This window comes from Lepidochelys olivacea (assembly GCF_965140295.1).
Source record: "Lepidochelys olivacea isolate rLepOli2 genome assembly, chromosome: 9".
In the NCBI taxonomy this organism is placed as follows: Eukaryota; Metazoa; Chordata; order Testudines; family Cheloniidae; genus Lepidochelys; species Lepidochelys olivacea.
In genome coordinates this window covers 45,686,890-45,710,415 of record NC_140419.1, presented here as the reverse complement: position 1 = coordinate 45,710,415, position 23,526 = coordinate 45,686,890, and the positions used below count along the sequence as shown (strand labels likewise).

At 42.8% G+C, this 23,526-nt stretch overlaps 1 long non-coding RNA gene across 1 annotated transcript in view; it reads right to left on the bottom strand.

The window, feature by feature from the left end:
* LOC311526668 overlaps window positions 1–23,526 on the bottom strand; it is a 120,478-nt gene that overhangs the window by 61,129 nt on the left and 35,823 nt on the right. Inside the window, exon 2 of the long non-coding RNA XR_014713088.1 lies at window positions 20,886–20,970. This is a non-coding gene — a long non-coding RNA (uncharacterized lncRNA). The remainder of the gene's footprint in view (window positions 1–20,885; window positions 20,971–23,526) is intronic.

The window sequence follows — 23,526 nt, the reverse complement described above, 5'->3', positions numbered from 1 at the left end:
TCAGCCACATCCCCTCAGGTGACAGCCATGAGGCTGTGGTGTAGGAACTACTACAGCAGTTCCGTGTCACCAGGGAGTCACCATATGCAAGGGGAACCTTCCTGTTGCAAGATCGAATAGGTGTGGGACTGCTTTGCCCTAGCAGAGGAGTGCAAGGCAACCTTTATGTACCAGACAAACAGCCCAGATTGTTTTTTCTTTCAAAGCAGGCCTCAGACTACTTCTTCAGGGGGCTGGTTTGATTGTTTTCATACCCATGTTACTTAGATTGGGCCAAATTCTGCTATTAGGAACAGCTGTGCAATGCTGTTGAAGACAGTGAGGCTGCAATGATGTAATGACAGAATTCGGCCCAATATTTGTTATAAGCCAAAAGGCAGAGTCCAGCTGCCCAGGAAAGATTCAGGTAGACTTCCTGCAATCTATGCTTTCCCTGTTGAGCACAGAGGTGCTGTATCACAAACACAAACATCTAACTTTTCCTCAATATCCATGACAACACGAGTATGAGGATGAGGGCCCATGACCCCAAGTGTCACTGAAAATGTCCTGCTGCAACTCGTCCAGGCACATGTGTGAAAGCCCCAGTGATTGTCTCGAGTAATGTTCTAACATTCTTTCCTGGACTCCAAACAAAACACCTGAGCACAAGCGCAGAGCCTGTCAGTACAGTCTTTTCTCACTCCTATTTCCAACCCTCTCCCTCAGTCAATCCACCCTTTCATTCCCTCCTTTCTCCTGTAATAACAGCATGGGCCAGTGGCGGCTGCTGCATCTAGGGGCTGGCTTGCAAAGCAGAACAGCTCATTGCCATTTGGCGCTGGCTACTGAAGCAGGACCAGCTCATTGCCATTTGGCGCTGAATTTTATAGGCGACACCTCCCTCCTGACCAGCTCTTTGCCTATGCTGTAGAGGTCCCCCTGAGAGCTGTGGAGAAAAGGAATGTCCAGTTTGCAAAGGATTTTTGAAATTTGTTTTAGTTCTGAATAGGAACAAGGCCCCCAAATTTTGATATTGTCTGAGAGAAAATTCCAAATAAAACATTGCTGAACCCAGTTTATCAAAAGGTTTTGTTTTGATTTTGACCATCTATTATCATCTATAATGCAAAATTTAAAAAATCAAAATGATAGGTCATTTTGAAAGAAAAAAGTGAAACATTTCTAGCAAAATGTCAAAATGGGGTGTTCCGATACTGTTGGAATTTTCCCCTTTTCCCACCCTCAAACTAAATCTCAGGAAAACGAATCAACAAGATATTGCAAAGAATTTCAACGTTGGCAGAATATGGCTTGGCTAAAGTTCTTCTGACCAGCTGTGGTCATGACACTGACCAAGAGTGGGAGGGAGATATGTCACTCGTTGGCTTAGATTGCCATACTGCTCCCCCAGCCCTGCCCCACAATCCAGTACTCCTTGTCAAAAAGAATGTAAAGATTCTTTCCTTCCCTGAATCTTGCAGATGTATTCTAATTGCTTTTTGTATACATACTCTCTCCACATTACTCAGGCACTAGTTCACAATCAAATGTGTAACTGTAAAGGTGGCCTGCTACTGAGGAAGTTCTTTACGAACATGATGAAACTTTCCCTTGTAGAGTCAGCTAACTCCTTTCTAATTCCATCTAGCTACAAACTTTCCCATCTATAGAAAGGCAGATTTTTATCTGCTCCCAAAATAGGACATAAAACAAACTTCCATGGCTCTGTTATAGAGTCATCTTGAGGATGCTTTTCAGCAAATGCACTTGACTTAAATGATTTCAAACCTATTTTGTAATTATAAAGCCATTTTCCATCCCTGTGAAATAATTTCTTAAGCTTCTTCCACATCAGTCTTGTAAATCTAAACTTGTTTTAACCAAAATATTTACATAATTCTTGATTTGTCAATCTCTATAGTAGTGATGGGATTTTGCAAAAGTGCCTGAGTGACTTAGGAGTACAGGTTCCATTGACTTGAGAGCACAAATCCAATAGGAAGTCATTCCACCACTTTTGAAAAATCTCACCATACATTAAGTGCAGGATGGATCTAGGCCATAGCGCCCTAATGTAAGGCCTGTTAGTCAAACGAAAGACTCTGCTTAGATTTTAAGGCCATAAGGCATCATTATGATTATCTAGTTTGACCTCCTGTCTCATATCAACGCTACAACTTTGCCCTGTGATTTCTGCATCAAGCCCAATCATTTGCAGTTGGCTGCTAGATGACAGTTCTCAATATGGGGTTTGCAAGCTCAGAGATATTACCAACAGGCTTCAGGGCACCAAACACCCTTCCTTTGTTTACGGCTAGATGGGAGAATGGTACCCAGTCTCTTATGTAAAATTGGGGCACAGTATGGAAAAAGGTTGCGAACCACTGGATTAGACCATCTATTTTAGAAACATCAATGAGCTTTAAAAGAAAACCTCATTAATTAGTACTATTCCTTTCTGCTTGATTGTGTTTTATGAGGAACATGATCAAATTTTTTTTTAAAAAAACCCTTCACTTTATTGTCATTTTCAGTATTTAAGGTAAGCAGGTTTTCTTTGAATATAGTGTAACATTGGCAAAAGGTCTCCTCTAAGCAACCCAAAGAATCTATTTAAAATCACAGGTCATGAGTTATCTCCCCATGTGGACACCAGTTCAAACACTGTTCCAGAGTCTGATTCACTCACACTAGGCATGGCCTGTCTGTTACCAAATAAAGAAATGTGGAGGGGGGGGAGGATATGCTCCTGAATGTGCCTTTTGTATGCATTTCATTAGGAACTCAAGAGCTTTTGCATTTAATCAGAAATAATATTCAATGAATTATAAGTGTCATTATGTAAAATGGATGGAAATAAAATCTATGTACTTGGCTGATTTTTGCAGCTTTTCATGTCTGAAATGCAATATAATTACTGCTATAGGGTTTTGAAATCTGAGGGCTAGATCCTAAACTGCTGTAGATTGGCACAGGTCCACTGCAGTCAATGGAGCTATGTCAATTTACACCAGTTGAGTATCTAGTCCCTAATATACCACACAATAAGCATGCACTTTTCCCTCTGCAAAAGAGGCTGTACAACTATTCACCAACCCCATCATCATCATCATCAATATTTGCTTTCACGTTGATAGTTCACAATACAGCCTTCACAGTGAGTCAGCCTCTGGTTCTTTTTTTCTTTTTTTAAAAGCAAAGGAAAAATAGCCTAATACAGGAGTACATTTCTCCGAAGCAAAATCCTTAGCAGAAGGAAGCATTCAAAGATCTTCCTTTGTGTGAGCCTGGATTTACTGATCACTGCATTGTTTTGTGCTCTGTTGCCTATTGTGAATTTATAACAGACATGGGACCATCTTCCCCTGCATCTAGGGACTAGTGATTTGGGAAACTACTCAACACAGACTGGCAGAGTTCCTGAGTAAGGGGAGAGTTTTGTTTTAACAGAGGGAGGCAAGGTCCTTCAGCCAGGCAGAGGATCAGTGATGATTTCAGCACATTTGCATGGAGATGCAGCCCGTTTTTGTACTCTCTGATGCCTCTAGCTTATGCCAAAGTTATGAGGAGATTTGGCCCTAACCCCCTTAATCCTCCTCCAAAGGAAGTAAAAGTTGCATTGCTGGGAAATTCACCAATTAATTATACATTAATCTGTTACCTCAACTCTGACCTTCCCATGGTTTTTCCCACAGGAGGGCATGCTATTGCTGATAAAATTTCTGCTTCTTGACGTAACTGGTTGCTATGGAAATAATATCACCAACAAGGGTTTAAGGATCTGAGGGGAAACAGTTGAAATATTAAGAGATTGTATTAATGCCATTAGTAACAAAGAACAAGACACAAGAAACAGAAAAATATATTTAAGTGGTAAAATTATTTCACAGTAGTCAGTCAATTATAGTTTTCCATATCAAACACTCTAGATCAGTGGTGGGCAACCTAGGTAATCTGCTGGCAGGCCACCAGACAGTTTGTTTACATTTGCACGGCCGCCCACAGCTCCCAGGGGCCACGGTTTGCTGTTCCCGGATAATGGGAGCTGCGGGAAGCGGCGCAGGTCACACTTTATAAAACAGCCTTAATAAAGGATTAACAAATTATTGATAGATGTTATCAAGATACTATCAACATAAGATGGTATGTGTGCTAGATGGTTATAAGCACATCAGTAGAAAGTGTAATAGGTGGTTATAAGCAACCTACTTAACTTTTGCATTCTAAAAATTTATTAATCCTTTATAAACAAAACCTTAATATAAAGTGACTTTAAAAAAAAACCTACAGTTTTATGGACTGTTTCATTTCTTTGCTTTGTTGTGTACTTTAAGGCCCTTCAGTTCATTAGGGACAGATTTGTATATACACAACTGTTTCTGGCTTTTGTCCTACCATTTTGTTGCACAGAATCATAGAAGATTAGGGTTGGAAGAGACCGCAGGAGGTCATCTAGTCCAACCCCCTGCTCAAAGCAGGACCACCCCAACTAAATCATCCCAGCCAGGGCTTTGTCAAGCCAGGCCTTAAAAGCCTCTAAGGATGGAGATTCCACCACCTCCCTCGATAACCCATTCCAGTGCTTCACCACCCTCCTAGTGAAATAGTTTTTCCTAATATCCAACCTAGACCTCCCCCACCGCAACTTGAGACCATTGTTCCTTATTCTGTCATCTGCCACCACTGAGAACAGCCTAGCTCCATCCTCCTTAGAACCCCCCTTCAGGTAGTTGAAGGCTACTATCAAATCCCAACTCACTCTTCTCTTCTGCAGACTAAATAAATCCAGTTCCCTCAGCCTCTCCTCATAAGTCATGTGCCCCAGCCCCCTGATCATTTTTGTTGCCCTCCGCTGGACTCTCTCCAATTTGTCCACATCCTTTCTGTAGTGCAGGGCCCAAAACTGGACACAGTACTCCAGATGTGGCCTCACCAGTGCCGAATAGAGGGGAATAATCACTTCCCTCGATCTGCTGGCAATGCTCCTACTAATGCAGCCCAATATGCCGTTAGCCTTCTTGACAACAAGGGCACACTGTTGATTCATGTCCAGCTTCTCATCCACGGTAATCCCCAGGTCCTTTTCTGAAGCACTGCTGCTTAGCCAGTCGGTCCCCAGCCTGTAGAAGTGCATGGGATTCTTCTGTATTAAGTGAAGGACTCTGCACTTGTCTTTGTTGAACCTCATCAGTTTTCTTTTAGCCCAATCCTCCAATTTGTCTAGGTCACTCTGGACTCTATCCCTACCCTCCAGCGTATCTACCTCTCCCCCCAGCTTAGTGTCATCTGCAAACTTGCTGAGTGTGCAATCTGTCCCATCATCCAGATCATTAATGAAGATGTTGAACAAAACCAGCCAGGACAGATCCCTGGGGCACTCTGCTTGATACCAGCTGCCAACTAAACATCGAACCGTTGATCACTACCCATTGAGCCCGAAGATCTAGCCAGCTTTCTATCTACCTTAAAGTCCATTCGTCCAATCCATACTTTTTAACTTGCTGGCAAGAAAACTATGGGAGACAGTATCAAATGCTTTGCTAAAGACAAGTTATATCACATCCACCGCTTTCCCCATATTCACAGTGCCAATTATCTCATCATAGAAGGAAATCAGGTTGGTGAGTCATGACTTGCCCTTGGTGAATCCATGTTGACTGTTCCTGATCTCCTTACCATCATTTTTCCACCACTAGCTGCGTCCTGAAGCCTCTACCACTGTTTTTAAACATCACATGGGCTTTTAATAGAGTTTTGTCCATTTCCACCAGATGCAGATCAAACTCCATTTCCTCACATAACTTCATCCTCTGCTAAACTCCAGACAGTCAATCACTCACATTCATGTGAAATAAGTCCCAGTTACTCTTTTTGTAGGAAACCTATGAAAGGCCAGATTTTGATCCCTTAGGAATCAATAGCATAATTCTCAGAGGAGCAAGATCAGGCCTGGTATTTTTAAGACCTCCACTGAGAAATTCTATTAGAATGTGATATAAATATATATAAACAATAGCTACAAATTAAACCCTTCCTTTGCCATATACACTATGTAGGGTAATATGTCAATTTGCTTTATCGTCATTACTGTCATTTTATCATAGCTTACTCTTTAGCATGATAAAGCCACAGCTTCAGTGATGAAAACCTCACTCTTAGCCTTGTCTCTTTGTTTCAACAGGAAAGCTTACTCAAGGAGGACTAATGAAAATTATAGCTATTTATCCACCAAAGCTGTGAAATCATACATTATGATTCCCAAAGTGCTGGGTTGCTGTACTGTGACAAATAGAATTGTCTCCGAAGTACCCTTGAGTGAGAACAAGCATGCACAAAGGAAACTAGAATTGGAGATTCCCCAGCCCCCCGCCCCCCAACCACTTAGTTGCTAATAGAAAGAGTTATAAATAAAGTTTAACATTTTCAAAATATCAGTCTGGCCTCTATTAGGCCCTGATACAATAAAGATTGCTAAATATTGGCATTAAACACAGAACCATTCGATTGCACACACAGTTTCAGAAATAAATAAAAATTGATTAGCCCTGATTGGGGCACCGGGGGGAGTTGGGGAGGAAGAGAGTTCCTGCCAGCTGTAGTTTTAAAAGAATCACCTTTACAGCTCCCTCTGTAGATAGAAAAATGGAGCCCGCTCTTACAGCCCTGGAATGCACTAGTAGAACTCCCGCTGATTTCAGCGAGAGGGATCACACTTGCTGTTACAGGCACTGGTGAGGCTGCGGGACCGCCCCCACCCAACTACTTACCTATGCGAATGCACCCATCGTTACTGTTACCTGTCCCTCACCCTATTTTGCTCCTTATGCCCCTGTTGCATCATCAGACTCTTAGATGTCTGGGCCAGGGACTACTTGTTTGTACTAGCACAGTGGGTCCTGATCCCTTATTGGGCCTTTAGCTATTACCACAATAATAACTGTTTCCCTGTAGACTGTGGCCCAGGTTCTCTACTCCGTTACACCAGTCCTATGCTAGTGTAGCTCCTCTGAAGTCAAACCCAGTACAAGCGGCGGTATCAGCGTGGAACATTCAGCCCCTTCGCTTTTGTTTTCAGTTCATTTACATTATTAGCGTTGCATTACTCCACATTGCAACCTATTTGAAAGCAAAAAGAAAAGGAGTACTTGTGGCAACTTAGAGACTAACAAATTTACTTGAGCATAAGCTTTCGTGGGCTACAGCTCACTTAATCGGATGCATACTGTGGAAAATACAGTAGGAAGATTTTATATACACAGAGAACATGAAACAATGGGTGTTACCATACACACTGTAATGAGAGTGATCAGGTAAGGTGAGCTATTACCAGCGGGAGAGCAGGGGGGAAAAAACCTTTTGTAGTGATAATCAAGGTGAGCCATTTCCAGCACTTGACAAGAATGTCTGAGGAACAGCGGGGGGGAGGAAATAAACATAGGAAAATAGTTTTACTTTGTGTAATGACACATCCACTCCCAGTCTTTATTCAAGCCTAATTTAATGGTGTCCAGTTTGCAAATTAATTCCAATTCAGCAGTCTCTCGTTGGAGCCTGTTTTTGAAGTTTTTTTGTTGAAGAATTGCAACTTTTAGGTCTGTAATAGAATGACCAGAGAGATTGAAGCATTCTCCGACTGGTTTTCGAATGTTATAATTTTTGATGTCTGATTTGTGTCCATTTATTCTTTTACGTAGAGACTGTCTGGTTTGGCCAATGTACATGGCAAAGGGGCATTGCCGGCACTTGATGGCATATATCACATTGGTAGATGTGCAGGTGAACGAGCCTCTGATAGTGTGGCTGATGTGATTAGGCCCTATGATGGTGTCCCCTGAATAGATATGTGGACGCAGTTGGCAACAAGCTTTGTTGCAAGGATAGGTTCCTGGGTTAGAGGTTTTGTTGTGTGGTATGCGGTTACTGGTGAGTATTTGCTTCAGGTTGGGGGGCTGTCTGTAAGCAAGGACTGGCCTCTCTCCCAAGATCCGTGAGAGTGATGGGTCGTCCTTCAGGATAGGTTGTAGATCCTTGATGATGTGCTGGAGAGGTTTTAGTTGGGGGCTGAAGGTGACGGCTAGTGGCGTTCTGTTACTTTCTTTGTTGGGCCTGTCCTGTAGTAGGTGACTTCTGGGTACTCTTCTGGCTCTGTCAATCTGTTTCTTCACTTCAGCAAGTGGGTATTGTAGTTGTAAGAACGCTTGATAGAGATCTTGTAGGTGTTTGTCTCTGTCTGAGGGGTTGGAGCAAATGCTGTTGTATCGTAGAGCTTGGCTGTAGACAATGGATCATGTGGTGTGGTCCGGATGAAAGCTGGAGGCATATAGGTAAGTATAGCGGTCAGTAGGTTTCCGGTATAGGGTGGTGTTTATGTTACCATCGCTTATTAGCACCGTAGTGTCCAAGAAGTGAATCTCTTTTGTGGACTGGTCCAGGCTGAGGTTGATGGTGGGATGGTAGAATTCCTCAAGGGCTTCTTTTCCGTGCATCCAGATGATGAAGATGTAATCAATGTAGCGCAAATAGAGTAGGGGCATTAGGGGACAAGAGCTGAGGAAGCATTGTTCTAAGTCAGCCATAAAAATATTGCCATACTGTGGGGCCATGCAGGTACCCATAGCAGTGCCACTGATTTGAAGGTATACGTTGTCCCCAAATGTGAAATAGTTATGGGTGAGGACAAAGTCACAAAGTTCAGCCACCAGGTTTGCCTTGACATTATCGGGGATACTGTTCCTGACGGCTTGTAGTCCATCTTTGTGTGGAATGTTGGTGTAGAGGGCTTCTACATCCACAGTGGCTAGGATGGTGTTTTCAGGAAGATCACTGGTGGATTGCAGTTTCCTCAGGAAATCAGTGGTGTCTCGAAGATAGCTGGGAGTGCTGGTAGCATAGGGCCTGAGGAAGGAGTCTACATAGCCAGACAGTCCTGCTGTCAGGGTGCCAATGCCTGAGATGATGGGGTGTCCAGAATTTCCAGGTTTACGGATCTTGGGTAGCAGATAGTATACCCCTGGTCAGGGTTCTAGGGGTGTGTCTGTGCAGATTTGTTCTTGTGCTTTTTCTTGAGCAGATGGTGTAGTTTCATTTGGAAACCCTTAGTGGGATCAGAGGGTAATGGCTTGTAGAATGTGGTGTTGGAGAGCTGCCTAGCAGCCTCTTGTTCATATTCATAGAATCATAGAATATCAGGGTTGGAAGGGACCTCAGGAGATCATCTAATCCAACCCCCTGCTCAAAGCAGGCACAATCCCCAATTTTTTTTTTTTGCCCCAGATCCCTAAATGGCCCCCTCAAGGATTGAACTCACAACCCTGGGTTTAGCAGGCCAATGCTCAAACCACTGAGCTATCCCCTCCCCCCAACCTATTCCGACCTATTCATGATGACGACAGCACCTCCTTTGTCAGCCTTTTTGATTATGATGTCAGAGTTTTTTCTGAGGCTGTGGATGGCATTGTGTTCTGCACGACTGAGGTTATGGGGCAAGTGATGCTGCTTTTGAAAGCAGGGTTCTACATATAAGTTCTCATTCACAGCAGGAATTCCATCTGCAAGCTCTTCCGGAAGCGAGTACGTTAAAACAAGCTATCCAATCTCTACTAAGGAGAGATGGAGGAGAGATGTCTAGCCGTTTATAAACCACATTCAAGCCATCAATTCATAGAGCAAATTACTCATCGTTCCTGTGATACTTAGAAAACACTTGAAAAGCCCATGGCAGCTGGTGTGGTGAGATCGCTGACTGTGTGAATCATGTCTGTTTCACTATCACCTTGCCCTGTCTTCGCCTGTTGTCTCATCAGATGCTAATATTGTAAGTGTTTAGGGGCAGAGCCTGTTTTTTTTCAGTGACATGTGTACAACGTTTAGCACAATGCGCGTCCCGATCTGTGCCTCTGAGGGTCACTGCAACGACAATATGTAACAACCAAAAAAAAAAAAAAAGCTGGAACTGATGGTATTTTTACATTGGTTTAATAAATTCTTTGAGATTCCTTTAATAAATAGAATGAAAATATGGCATTCCCCATGCATGAACGGGGGAGTGAAGAACACTCTAAAAAAAAGTGGCACACTAGTATTTGGCTGAGCAGAACAGGCATTCTTTTATCCTGCCTAATAGCACTTAGAACTGGCTAAATGCAGTGGGGAGGAAGGACAAACATTCTCTAGTCTCTGTCTAGTACAAGACATCCACCTGCTGGTCACAATAGAATTGTGTTACCTGTGTTGTCACTGCAATGGTAGCTAACAATGAGCTATGTTTTTAGCATCCTGAGTAGCCAGTAGCTGAAGGATACATACACTATGGTTCATAGAAAGAAAGAAGCAAGCTCTATTGGCTAGACATGGAAATTAGACCCATTTCTAGACTGTGAGCTCTCTGGGGCAGAGACTGTCACGGTGGTGGTTGCTAATAGAACTGGGCGAAATTTTTTCAGGCAACAGTAATGTAGCCGTGACAATTTACCCATCCCTGACTCAATCTATTACCAAACAACATTCACTACATCACTAAAAACAAAACGTTCCACTGCTGATAAAGCACTCCCAGCTCAGGAGTGCGCTCACCAACAGTCACAAGGAAAGATAAGCTAACGGTAAGGAATTTTCGGAAGGGTTCCGAGAAAGCCAAGAAGAACAAGCCATAAACTAGCACTAGATCAACCTTGGAAAATGTCCTGTGCTGACCATCTGGAAAAACAAAGCCACAGGGATAAACTGTAATACGTTAAGTAATAGATAAACATAAGACACAGGGGAACTTGCATGTGATTGGTTAAGATGTGTTGTTTGAAGGTTCTTAGAAATGTGATAGGTTAAAGCATAGCTAAAGTAGTAGTGGTTTTACCTATCTAATGTGTGTAAAATGTGAAGCTCTTTGGAATCTAATCTGAGACACAGCCCAAGACCCCAGCATCTTGCTGACCATACTGTGCAGAAGTTGGAGTTACCAGATGGTCTACTCTTGACTGGCCATCAAGAAAAGTATATCTGCCTTATTAGGAGTGGTCAGCATTGTATGCTTAGCATGTGTTCTCTGTTGATAAATTCTTAATTAAATAGAGGTCTAAGGATATAGCTGTGTGAGGCTTGTTCACTGGGAAAAGGTCCCACAGATCCACGGAGCCCTGAGCCCATGTAGGGGTAAAGTTGAGTCCCTTACTTCCTGAGTACCCAAAAGGGAGGGTTGCTGGGGATGGGCAGGGGGGAGATGGGGGAGAGCCCTAAAATGGGTAACAGTAAATTCTCAGAAATGTGTATTTATGGGTGGCACCAAAACTATTTGTGAATTCAAATCAAATTTGGCAAATAGTTTCAGCAGATAAAAACGGAATTATTTTTTTTGGAAATATCATAATGTTTTCAAATTAACAATGTTTGAAATGAAACAATGTCTGAAACATTTAATTTGCCCTAATTAAATGTTTTGTTTTGGTGAGAGGGAAAAAAGCAGTTTGGCTTCCAAATTAACTGATTTTTGGAGGCATTTTTCGATTAGGCCACCAGACCAAAAAAATCAATTATTCATTCAGTTCTGGTTGCTAGTAGAATGAGGTTCTGATCCCTGTTTGGGAACCTTTGCAATCAAAATCAATAGTATTCCTGGTTTTGCCACAGACTCACTGTGTTACCCTGGGCAATTCATTTACAGTCAGCCTGTGTCCAGCGCCATGTTTGTCCACAAGTGTGGAGGATAAAGGACAAAAAAAAAAGTGGCTCCTCCAGGATCATACTCCTAGCAGGGACTGAGGACAGCTGCAGTCCCTGCATTCCCCTGAGTGTGAGAGGCTGGTAAAATGTGTGATGTACCTTGAGAGCCTCTGATGGAAGCACTATAAAAAACTCTTATAATGTTATAGAACTTGCCTTGAAATTCATAACTGTCATCTTAATATGCACCAGGTTGTTAGATGGTTTCAGTAAATTAACCATTGAATCGAACATTAATAACTCCAATCTCAAATGAATTAGTAAACTAACAGACTAAAGATTCTTCAACCATTCCCTGAAATCCAGTTCAAGTTAGTTCTAAGAGGGGCCTGATCCAAAGCCCACTGAAGTCAATCCAGAGAATCCCACACACCTCAGTGGGCTTTGAATCAGGCGCTGTAGCATGCCTCTTAAAATTGCAAGGAGCAAATAATCAACATCACTATCATGTTCAAGGGACATCAGGGCCATGTATCTATAAGATCCTGCCATGGTTTACTGAGATATTATTTGGTACACCCCATGAATGGTCCATTTTAAACTGGATGAAATCTATAATAATTTTATGCAGCCTTGGGGTGAGAGGTCCAGTCCTGCACCACTGAAGTCAGGGGGAGTTTTGTCAATGCTTTCAAAGCAACAGCACAATGTCTTAGCTACAGACCTCAATTTCCTGGAAAACTGTCTTTGTTCAGACTACACTCCCATAATGCATTAAGATTTGATGAGTACATAGGGAAGAACAAAAATTTCATGCAATCCAAGGTTAGACCTAGTTCCACAGCACTCTGACAACTGGGTTTCAATGGCACTTTTGCTCCTAAGTGTCTAAGGCACTTTCGAATATCCCAGCCACACTGAACACCATTTTCAAGATGAAGTTGTCCCATCAATTTATATAAACTGCATTATGGGTACTTTTTAATACAGTTTAATGCCTTTTTGGTTTTTGATTGCTGCATATAGGGATGTGGTGGGTTGTCCATCACTTTCAATCAAAATTAGTTGTCTTTCGAAGAGAGATGCTCTAATTCGGCCACACAAGTTATTGGGTCGAATACAAGAATTACAGGGTGACATTCTACAGCTTGAGTTATGGCTGATATCACAGGAGTCCCCTTCTGAACTTTAAAATCTACAAGTAAAATTCTGGCTCTATTGAAGTGAATGGCAAAACTTCCACTGGCAACAATAGAGCGGAGGTTTCACCTTACAAATCTATGAAGGGGTCGTCAGGACAAAGGGAGGCAAAAGGACTGAGATCGGCATATTTTATAAGCGAAATCTCCTTTTTCTAACTTCTCTTTGTACGTAATTTTAATAGTCCAGGCCTATAGCCTGAGTTTTCATTCTTACTAAATTTTAAAAAAAAATGAATTATGCATCGATTTCCGATTATGAATATTATGCAAAGTTTCAGAATGAAACCAACACTCCATGGGTGAACCTGCCTGATATGAAGCAATTATTTCTTTAAAAAAAAATGTTCATCACAACAATGTGGTGATAAATTATAAGTTAAATTGCAAAGCGGTTCCCATGGCATTGCATATTTCATCCCCTTTAATGACTAAAGAGTTCATCATGATTAATGTTATTAAAATAAGCACCAAAGGAATTAAATGTGATGCACTACTCCCTGTGCCAAGAAGCTGCAGATCACTTGAGCTCTTTTAATGCAGCATTACCTTTTCCACAGTCACTGTTCACTTTCACACGTAAAGCGGGAGTTGTGGGAAGTATATCCTTACTGATTATATAGTTAAGAAGAAGAAAGAGAACTTTAGTCAAAGCTTCTTGGTGACCTTAAAAACGTGTTTAGTGTTTACATGGGGCATTATTTTTAAATGTCAGATACCGGTGTTTTTTCCCCCTTTTAGCATAAATGTCAGTGGTATTTTGCTGAAAATTTGTTGTCTTGTCTTCCACTTTGATGAATTCAGACTTGCTTTCAATCTTACCATCTATCTTTGTATATGAATAACTCTGCTGAGTGAAATAGCATATCAGTTCCTTGCCAGGAGCCATGAATAAAAACACAAGAGTAGGAAGAGGACAGGGTATATTCAGGTGGATCAACACCAATGTTTTTCTTGAGATGAAGCAGTGCTGTTATGGCAGCATGGAGCGACAACTCAAACCGAGACTGCGGAGGGCATTCAGCTCTTAGGCTATTGATTATATTACAGAGAGCGTGCATGCCTTGTGAATGGAATAGAGAAGGCAACAGAGAACAACAGCCACTGCGGCTCCATTAGGGCAATGGGCGAAAGAAGCGGTGAGTGCAGGAGTACTAGAGGGAACAAAGACAAATCAGGAATTGGTAACTACTACCCAGCTCTGCTTTAACTGACCTAGTCCTAATTAAATCACATAGGCTTTGAAGAGAACTCCTAAGGGCATCAGAAGATTCTTAGACAGCTGAAAAGTATCAATACTTCCAGAGTAGGTGGTTGAAACCGTTGTTGTTGGACCACTAATTAAAAAAACTCACTACCACCCATATTAATACCTTAATTTGTTCTTTGTTTTCTAAGAACCTTCATGGCTGGTGGCTTCGGACCAGGTTATAGGCTAGGATGCCTACATAACACCTGGCACAATGGTGAGGCAGCAGGTCTGCTGACACGGCTGCCGAGTACACTGAACATGCTCATGTCACTGTTACCCTGTCCTCCTCCTTCCACCTGTTACCTTTTTCTCCATCTAGTCTGTTGTATCTCACCATGGGCCTAGGCTCCACAAAGTCAGAGCCCCTCCCCCCCACCCCCCCGAGCCCCCATTGAAGCCCATCCCAATTGCAGGATAGATTGTGGGACTGGCTCCTTCTTTAAAATATTCATGTACAGTATTGAGCAAAATCGGGCCCTGGTCCCTAAGAGGGGACTCCAAGCATCACTATGGTAATTAATAACTAGATAAATTCAGCACCATCCTGCACAAAAGCAGTGGGAAATTCAGTGGGAATTGTGCATGGAATCCCTTTTAAAATCCCAGACTAGCCAAACATTTCCCTAAATTCAGTGCAAATATATTCACATAGTTTAAAATATTCCCTAATACCAAGAGCTACCGTCATTGTAAAAATCCATCGAGCCACATGTGGGTTTAAACTATAGTTACCATACCAAAATATCTACCCTACCCACATGTTAATCAACAATCCTGCATTCAGAGCTACCTGAACTGACATGGTATCATTTGAAACTTCTCTAAATGTAACTCCATTAAAATATATTTATTGTAAAACTTTATAAGTCACAGTAATTCAGCTGTAATGATGCATAAACTAATACGTGACTTCCTAAGAACTCAGACAAAGAAATGATGACTTCATGGTACATTATTTCTGAATTAGAAGAGCTAATAGCAGATTCTAAATGTATTCAAACATGGTATTCCCAGTGTATTATATCAAAATCATTTGGACATGCTATATCTCTCAGATTTTTCATATTCCAGATATCCCAGTACTCTTGTGGAGCCATCCATCTTGTAGAGCCATCTTGTGGAGCTATCAATAGGACTTCAGTAACAATATATAGCTTGCTACCCTGTTCATCATGACCACTATAATACATGCATCTCCAGTCTGCAACAAGAATCTGAGTTTGAATCCTGTGCTCATCATCAAACACATCCACAAGATACAGATGGCTGCTGCCGATTATTAGGTCATCAAAGTGGATACATTACAAATATCTTTATTTTTCTTTAGGTCAGACACCAACTCTGTGCACATTTCATTTATAAGTGACTACTGCCCCACTAGTTTAGAATGCAACTACAGTCCAGAGACTCTGCCACCCCGGCCCCACACTTGCATTATTTCTGGCATGCTTTTCAACTATGGAAACAAGAGAGAATACTTCCATTTCAAAGAGTAAAGGAAAGAGGTTCCACTGCTTCCAGAAAGCAGCACTACTGAAGCAGCAGGTGTGAGACTGAGACATAGGTAGAAATACTAGTATGATTTCATTTGCCCCCATTGAAGGCTGTGGGGACCAAATTCTCAACAGAAGATAACTGGGGCAGCTCCTTTGACATCAATGGTATTACTGTAATTTATGCCAGCTGAGGATCTGAGCTCCAGAAGGTTTATCACTGCCTCCCACAAACTGAGGAGCAGACTCAGAAGAAGTGAAGACCCTAACTGTCTGGAAGTCATTTCCAGTAATAAAAACTTAAGATGCCCATTGCAAACTACACAGTGATTTGCTCAAGTCATTTGCAGCAAGTCCATGTTCTAAAATGGCTTAGTCTGTGTGGATGAGGCCAAACTGTTATAAGCGGGTTAAAAAACAAAAAGAAGTTCTATTTTTTTCGGGCAGATTTTTTCAATCCAGGTAAACCCAGCTTTGGGCAAATTGTGTTCTAACACAGTTGGCCATCCTCACAGGCTGGGCATTAGCACACATTAGAACATGACTCAGCTGCCCCTGAGTTTAATGACACAAACCACTATTTGTATTTATTAATTGCATATATAGCACCAACTGGGTGCTTCAGAAACCAACATAAGGACAAGGTCTTTGCTTCAAACAGACAACAACCTGTGGCCCCACTCCAGCAATGCACATCCACGCAGGTGTAACATGACCACATTGGGACTAGTCAGACGCTTAAAGTCATGCTGGATCAGGACCAAAAGGCCCAGTCCTGTAAGATGATGAGCACTCACCATTTCTAATGAAGTCAGTAGGAGATAAGGATACTCAGCCACTTGTAGGATCAGATAACATGTAGCAGTCATGTGGCTTAATGCATTGCCGGGGGGGCACACAAATACTACAGTGATGAGCACGGTAGTCATACAGCATGCCTAGTGGCAAAAGTCCTTGCACAGATGGCTCAAGGTAGGTTCCCATTCAAAAAGCAAGGTATGGGACTCAAGAACTGACAAAAAAGCCTGATTTGCATACAGACTTTGAATTTATCCAAAGAGCTTGAATTAAAAAAAGGGCTTGCCATCATCCTAGTCAAAATGAAAAGCTGCTCTGATTCTCACTTACCTATTTCTTACAGCAAGTCAATTTGATTTCTTTAACTGTTAATTCACTGACTTTAAATGTTTCTGCAATAACTTTCCTCACAGCCTTTGAAAGAAACTTTGCTCTCAGGGACAGAAGATGTAACTGGCAACTCTGTCTTTTTTAAAGCTTATGATTTTTTTTTATTAATATACATTTGTTCAAAACCGTTGAAGATCATCCTTTCAAAACGAAATGGAAATATTAAACGCCAACACAGCTGCCTCTCCCACTGCTCTTGCTTGAACGGGTTTGTGCCCCTGCCGTGTAGGTTGTTTCTGTCCCCTGCTGTCTGGGCTGATTCCCCATTCTGGCACTTCGAGTTCAGAAGGTGGGGGCCTGCAAGGATTTTAAAAATTAATACTGGCCACTCCAGGCTTGTATTAAATTCCCAAGGTTACAGCTTGTCATTATATACACACAGAGACCATGAAACAAATACCTCCTCCCACCCCACTGTCCTGCTGGTAAAACCTGGATTTGTGCTGGAAATGGCCCAACTTGATGATCACTTTAGATAAGCTATTACCAGCAGGACAGTGGGGTGGGAGGAGGTATTGTTTCATGGTCTCTGTGTGTATATAATGTCTACTGCAGTTTCCACGGTATGCATCCGATGAAGTGAGCTGTAGCTCACGAAAGCTCATGCTCAAATAAATTGGTTAGTCTCTAAGGTGCCACAAGTACTCCTTTTCTTTTTGCGAATATAGACTAACACGGCTGTTACTCTGAAAAGGGGAAAGATGGTGGCTGGCCGCCTGCTCCCCGCTTAAGATCAGCAAATGATGCTTCAATGCTCCCAGCAATTCAGCCCAGCACGATGTTATAACATAGAATGGCTGGGAAGGGGTCCGTGATTGAAAAGAAAAGAAATACAAACATTCCCTGATGTCTTGGAGCCCTGATCCCTAGTGAGCACAGCCCAGTAAAAAGAAAAGGAGTACTTGTTGCATCCGATGAAGTGAGCTGTAGCTCACGAAAGCTCATGCTCAAATAAACTGGTTAGTCTCTAAGGTGCCACAAGTACTCCTTTTCTTTTTGCAAAGACAGACTAACACGGCTGTTACTCTGAAACCAGCCCAGTAAGGACACTTGACTGCTTAGCTCCCGTTCTCCTCACCTAGGCAATTGCAAAGTGCTAACAAAGAGCACTAAGCATTAAAAATCTCATTTGCTTTTCGAATACCTTTAGTAACCCAGGAAAGGAAATATTCTAACGCTAGACATACGTAGGCCTTGATCCAGGACATGTTCACACACATGTTCGGCTTTAAACTCAAGAGTAGTCTCAGGTACTTAAAATTAAGCATATACAGTAACTGTTCACAGGACAAAGGCTTAGAACCCAAGAGCATAGGTGCCTTAGAAATACTGTAGATTAGCCAGATACATAGGTCAAAGGAAAGTGTCAAGATAAAAATAAAGTTTGCTACATTATGAAAGACACCAAATAAATTAATCCCATACATGTTGCCTCTGGGCACTTACAACTGCTACACATAGGTCAAGTCTGGCTACCCAGCACATCAATGGAAATTTACACCAAGTGTGGCCAGCAAGATTGGTGCCACTGTGGGAAGGTGACAGCTTTCCTTTTAAATCCTATTTTGGCTGCTAGTGTCTGCCTGGTGTTACATATTTAATTAAACCACATTCTGCGTCTGCCTGTCATAAAGTGCAGTTATCCTTCCACTTCTCTGGGTGACTTTGATTCAAAAAGGCAAGAACGTCACCTCAAAAATTATCTTTGCTGCTTAGGCTGAATATTTTAAACAGAATTTAACGTTCCCGTCTTGGTTGTGGGAGCTGGCGACTGAATCACAATGAGATCTGCTGCAGGCTGAGTCATGAGAGACCAGGAGGAATGATTCATCATGAACGCAATCAGTGCTGGTCAGCCTTGAGAGCAGAGGCATACAAGCACTATTATACTGCTGCCAAGGCTCAGTCTCCACACGCTCCCCACACTTCCCCCCCCCCCACCCCCCTGGAAGCTCTTCCAGTCAGCTACATTAGTTATCACTTCAAGGCATGACCTCTCTCAGCTCAAGGGATATTTTAAGGGAAATTTCTTTATTTAAATGTCATGCATTACAAGTTTGCACAGGGTTCTGCCAGGGATTATTTCTACATTTGGCTGGCTTGTTTCAAATAGAAATGATACTTGGAAATTAACCCATTCTAAGCTAATCCCCTAACTACTGGGTAAATTATGGCTAATGCAGGGAAAGTGGCATACTTCCCTGTGGCCAGGGTACTACTTCTGCCAGCCAGAAAGGCATTAACTCCTTGTTCACACCTGACCTGGGTGAGAGGGCGGAGTTGTGACACTGGCAGACCAAGTCATGCTAGAGTGTATCCAGGTCAATTCACTTGTGTATTAATATAGATAAGTGTTTTCCAAAGTGTGGTATGCATACCCCTGGTGGTACGTGAAAGGGTTTCAAGGGGTAAGTGGCAGAATTTTTTATTTTACTTTATCATACTTTTTTTTTAGCAGCAAAAAACAATTCACTAAAATTTAATATATAAGAATGGTGTACACCAGTGGTTAAAGAGGGTTTGTGTTGCTGAATTCGCTGACCGATTCCACTAGCTTTCACCCTTCTCCCCATAAATAGACTCACAAGGGACCATGTCTTCCCCTGCCACACAGCCACAGCTACTATCAGCAGAGGCATTGGAGTGGGATCCCCATGAATGTAAAGCAGAGGGGGAACTGGCAGTAGAGTGTTCCCCCATGAGAGGCCTTGTGTTCTGGAACAAGCTCCAGCACCCTGGCTTGTTGCCTTTCAGAGAATGCTGCGAGGCTGGGGGTGAGCTGGGGGATTAACTTTCTTTGTTTGTTTACATAAACTAGGACATGGGGCACCTAGCACTTAGGACAGGTGACCTTTAATAATAATTTCTTTTGATATTAACAAATATTAAATGAATAAGTATCAGCTGCAAAAACCAAAAACACAGTTAATCTGCACTGTGGTCTGCCTGAAGCTGTCACCATGCAGGGCCACATGCGGTCTGTTCCTGGAAAGAAGGACAAGAACTTGCACAGGGGGCTGCTATGTAGGACTCCATTAGCACCTAGAGGCCCTAGTTAAGGATCAGGACCCCAGTGTGCTGGGCACTGGGTAGACATCAGACAAGAGACAGTCCCTGCTTACACGCTGAGTTAAGGAGAAGATGCAACATGTAGATGAAACAAATAAATAGGTATGGATGAGGGACAGGGCAAACAAGGTAGCCATCATCATTACTTGGTCCATGCAGCTGCTTATGCATGTGTCAGTACACATCCCTGTTTCCTCCTGGTCCATGCTCCTCTCCAGGAAGTCACAGACAACCTGTAGAGTGAACAATCTCTCTATCTCTGCACCTGATGAAAGGCCTACTGAGGTCAGGAGAAAGACTCCCATTGACTTCAGTGGGCTCTGGGTCAGGCCCTCTGGGACTTCTAGAGGAGGCAGCCTTTTGGCCAGACAAATGCCACCATCATGCATTCCTGCTAGGCCATAGGTTTGCAGTCATCCACAGATACACACTGCCATGGCAAATGTCACCCTCTTTCTAGCTACTATACCTCAGCCAGCAACGTGGCATGTAAGCAACTGAGGCAGTCAAGGTAGAATTCTCAGCTTGTCTCCTGTACCCACATGGTAAGCAGGTATAAGACATTCACTCACTTCCTTGCACAGGCCAGGTACCCAGTAGCTCCCACAGGGAAAGCAGCCTCTGCAGGGCCCCTACTCCCACACAGGGAGTGAGTAAAGCCTTGACTCCACACCACCCTGGCCAGAGCGGTGGGAGAAATAACCTGCTATGATTAGCGAGTTACTTCCTTCCTGGAGCAAGTGGGGCCACTAGAAAATGAATTGTGACCTTCAGAGTCACAGCTGATTGCCTGGGCTGCTCAGGAGGCAGTGCCTCTTACCCCACGCAGATTGTTAAATCACAGTCCATCCCCTGGAAGGTGAACGCTCCCTCTGTGCTAGAGCGTAACATTGTGATCCTGTGCTGAAATGCTTCCAGTCAACTGGAAGATCAGTGTTTCCAATAGGTGCACTGGAAAACACTTGACATAGTTAATATAAAGCCTGCAATTATTACTTTTTCTTTTCATTCAGCTTAACACATGAAGAAAAAAAAGAGCTCACTTACCTTACATTCCCCCTGTCTCTAAATGTCAGCACTGTCCTCTTGACTGGAGTAGAATCTTTCAGGATTGATTTATTGATGTTTTCACCTTTAAAATGGAAACCAAACACATTACAATTTCACACAGAAAAAATTAATAATTATAATATTATTGCAGAACACCAAAGCCCACCTGTCTGTTGCCACTACATTCAGCACTACAGTGGCTGCCATTGCAAGAATGGACTAAGGCAATAGCCAATTCATACAGGGTCTTAAGGAAGATAGCATCAGTCTAAGTTTTGATGGGCCCTACATACTGCCCCCAAGTCATGTCACAAACAGATTCATAGAGTAAAGAGAACACAGGCATCAGTCTTAACATTGACTAATATTTTAATAAAAAATTCACTTATTTTAATTGGGGATTTTTGCACTTCGCTAATTTTAAGTATGAAAATCAAGTTTCAAGAAATCCGTAAATTAAGTATTTCAGCCTAAAAAGAAACCTCCCTTCTCCACGCCCTTCCCTCAGCGTATCAGTCAAATGCAGCTGAGGTTGAGGCAAAACATTTTAGTCTCCCACTTGTATCCTAGATGTGTCACCTACACACCCATTTGGTTGCAAAAGCAAATGTGCAGGCTGCTGCATGGTGCGTTAGCATGCCGTACTACAAACACCACAAGACTTAGGGTCTGAGCCAAAGCTCACCAGCTCCCATTGCCCTCAATAGATTTTGAATCAAGCCCTTGGTGCTTACAGCTGTGAGTACGCCCATTGACTTCATTATACCCAGAGTAGTAAGTGGGTACAGGATTGGGCCCTTAAAGCCAATCCATGGCCTGCTGAGGTCAATGGGAATCCTGTTCGATGGCTGCTGGATCAGGCCCTTATTGAAGAGCAGTCATGGCTGCCAGGCAGGGGAGTCTCAAGCCCCAACCCTGTAAGGAATTCAATGTGGGCTGAGCTCCTGATGGATCCAGGCCCAGCTTTTGTCCCTGCTTAGAGATGAACTGATACAAATATCAGTACAGGAGCAGGTGGTTCTTATCCTGAGCCACTTCCCAAATGCAGTACTTGTTTTAATCCAAACCAATGTCAGCCAAACTCAAAATCCTCTTTCTACAAGTGTCTTCCTGCAATACTTAGCCAAATCTCTATCCTTCCCATTTCTCTCTCGGTCAGGAAAGGGGTTGATGTTATTTAGAGGTGTTTCAACCTTCAGCCCAAACCTTTGCTTTTTACAACCTTTAGCCAAATATTTGTCTCATGTAAGACTATAAGCCTACCAACAGAAAAACCAGCTTTTCCTCTAACTCAATAAATAGTCTGTCTCATCACAGCTCTAAAGCCCCCATCCCCGCTCATTCTATGCTGGAGTGGATTCCTTAAAAGTAAATCCTTCCTTTGATGCTTACTGACTTCGTTAATTTCTTCTGTTCTGCACCATTCACATCAAATGCTGCCATTTTAATCTATTCTTTCCAGAAAGTACTTAAATATTAACTGATCATAGAATCATAGAATCATAGAATATCAGGGTTGGAAGGGACCCCAGAAGGTCATCTAGTCCAACCCCCTGCTCAAAGCAGGGCCAATTCCCAGTTAAATCATCCCAGCCAGGGCTTTGTCAAGCCTGACCTTAAAAACCTCTAAGGAAGGAGATTCTACCACCTCCCTAGGTAACGCATTCCAGTGTTTCACCACCCTCTTAGTGAAAAAGTTTTTCCTAATATCCAATCTAAACCTCCCCCACTGCAACTTGAGACCATTACTCCTCGTTCTGTCATCTGCTACCATTGAGAACAGTCTAGAGCCATCCTCTTTGGAACCCCCTTTCAGGTAGTTGAAAGCAGCTATCAAATCCCCCCTCATTCTTCTCTTCTGCAGGCTAAACAATCCCAGCTCCCTCAGCCTCTCCTCATAACTCATGTGTTCCAGTCCCCTAATCATTTTTGTTGCCCTTCGCTGGACTCTCTCCAATTTATCCACATCCTTCTTGAAGTGTGGGGCCCAAAACTGGACACAGTACTCCAGATGAGGCCTCACCAATGTCGAATAGAGGGGAACGATCACGTCCCTCGATCTGCTCGCTATGCCCCTACTTATACATCCCAAAATGCCATTGGCCTTCTTGGCAACAAGGGCACACTGCTGACTCATATCCAGCTTCTCGTCCACTGTCACCCCTAGGTCCTTTTCCGCAGAACTGCTGCCTAGCCATTCGGTCCCTAGTCTGTAGCTGTGCATTGGGTTCTTCCGTCCTAAGTGCAGGACCCTGCACTTATCCTTATTGAACCTCATCAGATTTCTTTTGGCCCAATCCTCCAATTTGTCTAGGTCTTTCTGTATTCTATCCCTCCCCTCCAGCGTATCTACCACTCCTCCCAGTTTAGTATCATCCGCAAATTTGCTGAGAGTGCAATCCACACCATCCTCCAGATCATTTATGAAGATATTGAACAAAACTGGCCCCAGGACCGACCCTTGGGGTACTCCACTTGATACCGGCTGCCAACTAGATATGGAGCCATTGATCACTACCCGTTGAGCCCGACAATCTAGCCAGCTTTCTACCCACCTTGTAGTGCATTCATCCAGCCCATACTTCCTTAACTTGCTGACAAGAATACTGTGGGAGACCGTGTCAAAAGCTTTGCTAAA